Source organism: Platalea leucorodia (genome assembly GCF_965183815.1).
Source record: "Platalea leucorodia genome assembly, chromosome: W".
NCBI lineage: Eukaryota > Metazoa > Chordata > Aves > Pelecaniformes > Threskiornithidae > Platalea > Platalea leucorodia.
The window spans coordinates 6413179-6422260 of NC_138859.1; the positions used below are offsets into that span (position 1 = coordinate 6413179).

Genomic DNA, 9082 nt, shown 5'->3' on the forward strand with positions numbered 1-9082 from the left:
CTTATAAATCCCTGCAGCCTCTTGCTCCTTGCTGGAGACAGAGGTGTTACCCCAGAGCAAGGGCAGGCGATGAGCTGCAGGGAGGATGGGTGATCGGACGCTCAACGCACCGACAAAACCCCTGGAAAGCAGGTTAGGAGTGAACAGCTTTGCCCTAGTGTCCTGGATCTCTTCCAGTTTGGACTTCTAAGGTAATTTTTCCCCCTCTGCTAAGAACTCCCTTGCAAAAGGAAATGAAGCTATTTTCTATTGGCATCGTCACGGCTAAAATAAACTTAACGGTGGAGACTTTGCTCCACCAGAGATGGGATCTCAGCCCCAAAAATAACTCCCTTGTTACCTCAGGAGGAAGGCAGCAGCGCTTCCCACAGATGTTGGGAGGCATTCAGCCGTGGATAACAGGGAAATTAGGGTGCAAGCTCTGCAATTTAAATATATCCTCTCCCTGTTACCCCTCTGCTGGCTTCACGGCAAAGCTGAAAACACCAAGCAGTCGCATCATGCAAGCATTTAAATCCAGGAGAGCACACGGTTGCTGTAAGTCGTGGTGGTGACTCGTTAGGATACATTAATTTTCCTCCTTGAGATCACCCAGACCATCCCGAGGGCTGCACGGAGAGCGTGGTAATGGCCTTACCGTCTTCAGCAGCATCCGGTTGTCCCTGAGGCTCCCCACCATGCCAACAAAGGAGATGCCAAACATGGTGAAGCCCAGCAGGAGGAGGATGATGGCTGGAGCCAGGAAGATCCCTTCCAAGGTTTTGTGTTTTTGCCTCTCCGCTTTGGCGTAAATCCCAATACACAGGATCACGAGGCCGAGGATCTGCAAGGGAAGCACGGGATGGGATTCAGACGCCAATGGGGAAAAAGCAGAGGCTTCGAGGGAGAGGTGGAAGATGTCCCAGACAGCCAAGGAAAACCCACCCAACTCCAGGACATTTAATATCCAATCCCAAACGGTGCCATCAGCGCTCGGCACATCCCCTTTGCTCAAGGCTGGGCTGCTCAACCTCTGTCTGGGAAGGGGACATATCATTGCAGCATGATCAATCTAGCTAGACAACTTTAAGCTAGGTTTTGCTAGGTTTTTCCTCTCCCCTTCCTGCCCATATCTTTATCTGTCTGGATGTTCAGCTTGGCCCTTGCCTTGGGTTTGATAGACCCAGAGGCTGATAGTCATTAACACCAACAGCCTACCTTCTCAAACTCCACCCTTAGACAGGATGATCCCCAAAACGACTCATTTCACTCCATCATTTTTACACCTGGCTTGAGCACTGACTTGCACCCAAACCCACAGAGAGCCGCTTGCCCTCTCTTCGCACGCCAGCACCAACAATTAGAAACGAAGCTCACTGCACCATTACAAAGTGCTTTTGATCCCTGGATGAAAAGTGCCATAAAGAAAAGCAACGGATTATTTATGACAACCTTCCTCCCCTCTCTCCCCTTTCAATGAAACAGCCCTACTTGAAGAAGAGAGCCTAACGATGCCGGGATAAAGCAGGGCTCCAAAAAGGGCTGTTTGCATCCCTTCAGCTCCTTCAACATCAAAGCCAGCAACGCGATCCCAAGTGTTTTGTGCTGTCAGGAGCCATTTGTGCTGTCAGGAGCCATTCGCATCGCAGCTGGAGGCGAGGCAAGCGGCTTCTCAGCCGGCACCAAGCTGACACCTGAAAAGGTCAGCGAGGAACCCGAGGAGCATCTGGAGCCCTTTTCATGCTGCTTTTTGCAGCCCTCCCCACCCCAAATCACAGCAGGAGGCTCCTAGGGGAAAGCCCCCGGCCACAGACCACCCCCCCAAACCTACGTCACCAAAGAGGAGAAAACAACCTCATTTTTTTGCTCCTTTTCCATTGCTTTCACCTTTCCAAAAGGCTTTATTGCTCCTAATGAGTTTGCTCAAAGACTTCCTGCTAATTCACGCTGACAATTCAATCCTTAATTTTCATGCACAATCTTTGCTTTTTTGGGGAGTTGATTTTCGTCTCTACTCTGCCTGGATACTATTTCTGGTGTGTTTTTGTAGCTAGTTTATATCCATCAATCATTGCCCGCTTCCAGGCTCCATCTCATCTATAAAGGAATTGAAATCTCTTGGAAAGTGAAATTTAGACTCGTGATATTTTACAGACAGTTATTTGAAACTAAACAGGCAGGCCTATTTCTGATAACAAGCTTTTAATCACAGTTTCATCTTTATACTCTGTTTTAAGCATCAGGTTGGTGCATTGCGATTAGGTTTTATTTAATGTTTCTCTCTTATACAGTGTCCCAGAAAATACATTCAGATTTGAAGGTGGGGGGTAGACATTAATGCACACCATGCGTTCCCTGCTAATCCCTGCTGTTCTTCCCGCGTGCCAATCAGAACCACTTTCTCCATTTTAATTAGTCCATCTGTGATGCGAGTGAGGAAAGAGATCATGGAAAGTGCACGGAGCAAACCCGGTGATACAAAAATTCACGGATGCTTCTCCTCACAGTCCGAATCTCCCCAAGGGAGAAACGGAGTATTCAGAGAGTCCCTGAAATGAAACTCAATAGCAACGAAGTTACTATTAAGCAGGTATCCTTTATTGCAGCGCTGGGCAGCACTGGGGATTCTCCACCATAAGCGCTCCACCGATTTGGTAGACTTAAAGGTCTTAAGTTTTCATATTTTATCACCTTAGGCAAGGCCCAAACTCTCATAGCCAATTTCTTCAGCTTATACCACAAAAGGCAATTGACAACTGTTAGTATAATAACGAACACCAATAATATCAGGAGTGGGTGGACTAGAACATTCAAAGTTTTCTCTGCAGAGGGTGAGTATCCCCAAAAGATATCCCACCAATGATGGGCAGTATCATCTTTAATTTGACTAGACAGTCCAATAAGTTTGTCCTTAGTTATTATTGGTTCAAGGTTTTGTTTTATTTTTCCAGAGATGTTTGCACGACTTATATTTAAGCCAAAACATTGCCACTTGTTCTTCTGTATATGCGAACACATAAAGGGAGTGATTAGGTGATATTCTTCAACTACCGATCAGTTATTAGTCACTAAACACACACGTCTGGCATTAATTTCTACAAACATTTCAAACGCATCAGGAGACAGGATCATCCATTTGCAACTGTTAACAGAATGTTCTAATAAGCATGGTTCATATAATTGAGATTGTTGTCCACATAAGATACCGTCAGAGGTGGTTTCACAAAGATCTAAATCATATGTTTGTCTCAGGTAGTGGCAAAGATTTTTCAGGAATTATACTTAATACCTCACCTTGTTCCGCAGCTCGTCTTGCCTCGTAATCAGCCAATTTATTTCCCACTTCCCTGTCAGTGTTACCTCTCTGATGCCCTTTGCAGTGCATAATCGCCACTGCTGACAGAAGTTGTACAGCATCTAAAAGTCGCAAAATTATATCAGCATGTTTTATACCTTTCCCTTGAGCAGTTAAGAGTCCTCGTTCCTTCCAAATTGCTCCATGGGCGTGGAGCTAAGCAAGGAGAGAGGCAAGAAATTCAGGTGGATCAGCTCAATATTTGCTTGTTAGTCCCAGGGACTAGTTTGAGTTGTTTGGGCATGCAAAGCACGCAGCCTTTTCTAAGCCATGAAACCCAAAAAAAAAGCCATGCAGCGTGGCTTGGGTTGCCAGCAGTATCTCCCCATGCCGTGCAGCGCCTTTTCCCCATTGCACTTGCATTTCCCCATCGCATTTGCATGGCAAATAAGCAGTGCGTGCACCCCTCCAAAAAAGAGGGATGTTATGAATGGCACTGGTGGGGGCTTTCCCTGCCAAAGGGATAGCTGTGGCGATGCTGGGAGGAAGGACCAGCACCGCTCTGCAGCAGCCTCATGCATGCCATGTGCTTTACATTTTTCAAGGATACTTTCAGCCCTGGAAAAGCTATTTTTAAGCAATGCATGTGTCCATCCTGAAAACCCTCCTCGGTTTCTCTCCCTTGCTAGTAGGTGAAGCCTGTCCCATGCACACTGCTTCCTCAGTCCCTGGAGCATCCAGCCCTTGAACCCTCTCCCGGTGAAAGGGTTAAAGCCAAGATAGACAAAGCCACTGCATCAAAATGCCTCCTGAAAGCCTAGGGGCAAGGAGGATATTTAAATATCTTAGTCACTTAACTAAACAAAAGAAAGGCCTTTGTGATTTAGGGAGTAGTTAGAATGGCTGTAAGATAAGGGGGCTCCGGGATAATCCCATCTCAGACAACTGGGCCTTGGGGGAACAAATGCACGGAAGATAGGAGGTCACAAAAGAATGATAACAGCAGCCTTGAAGGACACCGTTTAGGTGATCCTAGGACTGAGTTTGCGCAGAAGCAAAGGTCAATCGGCGAACACAGTGAAGGAGACTACGAGCCTTCATCTGAAGACCTCGACGACCACCCGAAGACCACCACGGGAGACGACTGCGCATGCGGATCGGACATTTGCATATGTTAATAAGTTCCAGGGGATATCATGTTTATGTAAATGAGTTCTCGGAAATCCTGTGAATACGTAGGACTTTATAGTATATAATCTCTGAAAGTCTACCAGATTGGTGGAGCGCTTATGGTGGAGAATCCCCAGTGCTGCCCAGCGCTGCAATAAAGGATACCTGCTTAATAGTAACTTCGTTGCTATTGAGTTCCATTTCAGGGACTCTCTGAATACTCCGTTTCTCCCTTGGGGAGATTCGGACTGTGAGGAGAAGCATCCGTGAATTTTTGTATCAAAGCAGGGAGCAATGCTGTTGCAAGATGGGTGGCAAAGGGATTTGGATGGAAAAGAGCTGGGGAGAAAGACCAGCATTCCCTGAAAAACGGCGTTTCTGTGAAAAAAATGGTGGATTTGGAGCAAACCGGTGACATCAAAGTCTTTGCCAGGACCTATGCAGCACCATAAAAAACTGCAAGGGAAATAACCATGTATTTCATCAAAAACCTGATCATCCCATCCCCCTTCGGCCAGAGTTGAGCATCAAAAGCAGCAGGAAAAGTTTGCATCACCCCTTGCAAAGCCTGACCGCTCTGGTTTCCATCACTGGATTTCTCTGGCGCAGGGCGTTTTTGCCATACGAATTCAATCAGCACAGATAGTTTTGATTCCTGGTGTCACAACCCTTTTCTACCACCCACACTCAATGACATGGTAAGGCACATAATGAAGTTTGCTGCTAAATCCTCTGTAGTTATATATTAATTGCCAGGTGATCACCCTAATACAGTGCAAACACCAGGATAGACAGCAGCTGGCAATTAGAACTGCTCTGCAATGCATCTAAGAGAAAAAGCAAATCTGCTCTTACCCTTTAACGAGAGGATGATTACCCTGTTTCTATATGACAATAACCACGTGATCGAACTGTTACCAAAAATAGTAACCAAGAAAACTCTCCAAACCAAATGATAGTTTAGAAAGCCAACAATGGTTTATTGCAGCGCTGGGTGCATGGGCGATCTCTCCTCCTAACATGCACACCGAACAGGACTTCCACGATACATTTATACACAAAAACTGCAAAGCTCATTCTCTTTACAATGATTGGTTAATAATTTGCATGATGAGATTATGGACAAGTTTCTAAAGCCTCAACCGTCCGAAACTGGTTTTAGGCAGACACGTAAATGCTGCAGAAGGCCCTGTCCAAGTATCAAGGTCTTTTTCTGTTTTGGTATCTCTTCTAATTCGTCCCCAATGCCAAGCTTCGATTGGACTTTTTCCATGTAAGACATAGAGTCAATAATCCTAAAGTTACTTGTCTAGTTACTGTACTAAGCTGTAGTCGGGTAGTCCAATATCCATCCGACGTGACCCATGTCGTGTAACCTGGGGATGGAATTCCTTGTCTACAATCTGAATCTGATCTGAATTCTCTCAGTGCCAGGAGGCACACAAGGCGCGAACATCGTTCTTCCACTTCGATCGGTCTGCGGCTGCGTGCTCTGGAGTCAAGGGCCATAGCGCAGTCTTCTGTTGGTTTCCCCCTCAGGACACGACCGATCCAGCTCCATCTCCTCCTCACTTTGTTACCGATTTTCTCTATCCCCGCCATTTCTGATGCTCATCGTTTCTGCAACTTTTTTTTTTTTTTTCTTTTTTTTTTTTCCGGGAGGAGGTAGTTGGCCTCCTGCCCAACCCCCATGACTTGGAGGGCCAGTGGTTTTTCTGTCAGGGTGGCCTTCCCTTAGGCTGCGTTGGTTCACGGCACCTTCTTCAATTTTATCCAGTGCACCCTCCAGAGAGGGATCCCCTATCCACCACCCAGGGGACGCGCCTTCTAGCCGTTGTCTACAATCCCCAGTTAAAAAATCTTGTTTCTTACAACGATACGTTATCATCAAAGTAGAATTTAGGATCGATATTTTACTTTGATTTAAAACATTGGGGCATCTCCAATTGGTTCTGCTAATGTTGTAAATAGGCTTCGCGCTCCAATTAAAGCACCAATCTACATTTCCCATATATTTCCAATATCCTTTTAAAGGTTTGGTCCAGGTTTTAAGTTTTTTCCTAAGGTTGGTACACTCCGGGATGGCAGGTATATTCATCATACTGTTACAAACACAAAATTGTGGGAATGGCCCTCCTAATCCAGATACATAGCTTATGTAGCCAATCTCCAATGGTGTACAACCTCGGGGACATGTCCCATTCCCGGGTGTCAAAGTTTTGCCTGTGTCTTCAAATGTTAAGGGGTCTTGTAAGACTTCACTCTCTCTATATCTACATCTATTCTCCTTATCTAAATAGCAGGTAACGCTAGCTCATCTAGAGGCTTCTATGATCCTATCATAATCTTCCAATAAGGATGAATTCATTGGTATAATACCCCATGGGATAGGCTGACTAGCTGAATGAGGAACTGGGATACATGCTGTAACACTGGTAAGATTACGCATTCTACTGAACCCTTGTATTAAAGTTAAAATTAAATTTTCATCCATGTCTACGTTGGCCTCTCCGTCTGTATCAACTTCTGCACTTCCTGACATTACCGCAAGAGATATGATCCAGAATTTCATGATTCCCAAGTTAATTTTAAGTGTAAAGGTCCTTCTCGTTTGACAGTCCCTTCTGGTGTTGTGGCTGGTTTGATCCTGCTGTGATGTATCCACGGGGTGATTCCCCCTCTAGCTTGACAGCTGTGTAGGTGGTGAGTAAAACCAGAAAAGGTCCTTTCCATCTTTCTTTCAATGGTTCGTCTGACCACGTCCTCAGATATACCCAGTCTCTTGGTTGGTCTTGATGCACAGGCACATCCAGGAATAGCGGTGCGCTCACAGTGACGTATCTATGGAAAGAGGACAGAACCTTTCCCAGAGAGATAACATACTCTTTCAGGTAATGTTTTCCTACGATTTCAGGATTAACTCCTGTTTCTGTTACCTGATAGGGTTTACCATATATGATTTCAAAAGGACTAACCTTCTCTTTAGTTCTAGGCTGGATGCGTATTTGTAGCAAAGCTAAAGGTAAAGCACCTGGCCACTTTATCTGAGCCTCTTGGCAAATTTTACTCATTTGTCTCTTTAGGCTTTGATTCATTCTTTCTACTTTCCCACTTGATTGAGGTCTCCATGGGGTATGGAGATCCCATTTTACCCCTAACACTTTAGCTAAATTTTGAATGGTTTCTGCTATGAAGTGCGGGCCCCTGTCTGAAGACAGTCCTATAGGTACCCCAAATCTCGGTATTATTTCCTTAAGTAATACCTTTGCTACTTCTTTTGCTTTGTTGGTGCGACAAGGGAAAGCTTCCAGCCAGCCTGAAAAAGTATCTATCATTACTAAAAGATACCGGTACCCATTTTGTCGCGGTAATTCAGAAAAGTCTATTTGCCAATAATCTCCTGGACTGTTTCCTCTCTTTGTTACCCCTGATAAAAGTCTTCGGGGTAAGTGAGGATTGTTCTTCAAGCATAATTCTCATTTCTTCACTATGCTTTTGGCTATCCCAGTCATTCGTACACTTAGTACTTGTGTTTTCAATGCCTCCACTATTGTCTCAATTCCCCAGTGAGTTGCCTGGTGTTGTCTATTAGCCAATTCACGCATAATTTCCTGTGTAACCATTACTTGATGTGAAGGAGTTACCCAACACCCTTCTGGGTTTTTATTTGCCTTCAGTAGATTAGCCAATTGATCGTCTTCTGGCATATACTGAGGACTCTTAGGTCCCAGCCTCTGGACCTTTTCTGGTAAAACTAGTAATATTCAATTTTCAGCTGCTGCTTTCGCAGTTTTATCTGCCAGTCGATTTCCTATATGCACATGACTCTTAATTGATGCACCTTGTAATGCATGATTGCCACTAGTCTAGGTATATTTATTGCTTGTAATAATTGTTGGATCTTTGGCCCATATTTGACTGGGGATCCTTGAGAAGTTAAGAGTCCCCTCTCCTTCCAAATGGCCCCATGAGTGTGGACTACTCCAAAGGCAAACTTTGAATCTGTCCATATATTAGCAATTCTGTCTTTTGACAATTCTAATGCTCTTAGGAGGGCTATGAGCTCTGCTTTCTGGGCCCATGTGTTGGATGGCAGAGCTTTAGCCTCAATTACTTCTTTAATGGTTACTACTGCATATCCTGCTTTTCATATTCCGTCCCGAATAAAGCTACTACCATCTACAAACAGATCCCAGTCCGCATTGTCCATTGGTATGTCTTTCAAGTCTGCTCTGCTGGAGTACGCTTGTTCCATCATCTGCAAGCAGTCGTGAATTAATTCTTCTCCACCAGGATCAATAGTTAGGAAGGTCGCTGGATTTAGGATGCTGGTTACTTTCAGCTCCACATCGTCTTGTTCCAAAAGAACAGCTTGGTATTTCAGCATCCGACTTGGTGACAGCCAGTGTCCTCCTTTTTGTTCCAGAACCGCTGTAACAGCATGGGGCACAAACACAGTTAGTTTCTGTCCGAGCGTCAATTTTTGGGCCTCTTGGATCAGTAATACTGTAGCTGCCACTGCTCAAAGACATGCTGGCCATCCTTTACTAACATTGTCTAATTGTTTTGAAAAGTACCCCACGGGCCTTTTCCATGATCCTAGTCTCTGGGCCAACACTCCTAAGGCAATATGTAGCC

General features: G+C 45.0%; 1 pseudogene across 1 annotated transcript in view; it reads right to left on the bottom strand.

The window, feature by feature from the left end:
* The window catches only part of LOC309601720 (tetraspanin-15-like), a 48614-nt pseudogene extending 39783 nt beyond the window's left edge, over positions 1-8831 (bottom strand). Inside the window, exons 1-2 of the transcript in view lie at positions 8628-8831; positions 638-823 (exon numbers count right to left, since the gene is read on the bottom strand). The product of the transcript in view is annotated as a tetraspanin-15-like (transcript). The remainder of the gene's footprint in view (positions 1-637; positions 824-8627) is intronic.
* Between the last annotated feature and the right edge of the window lie 251 nt (positions 8832-9082).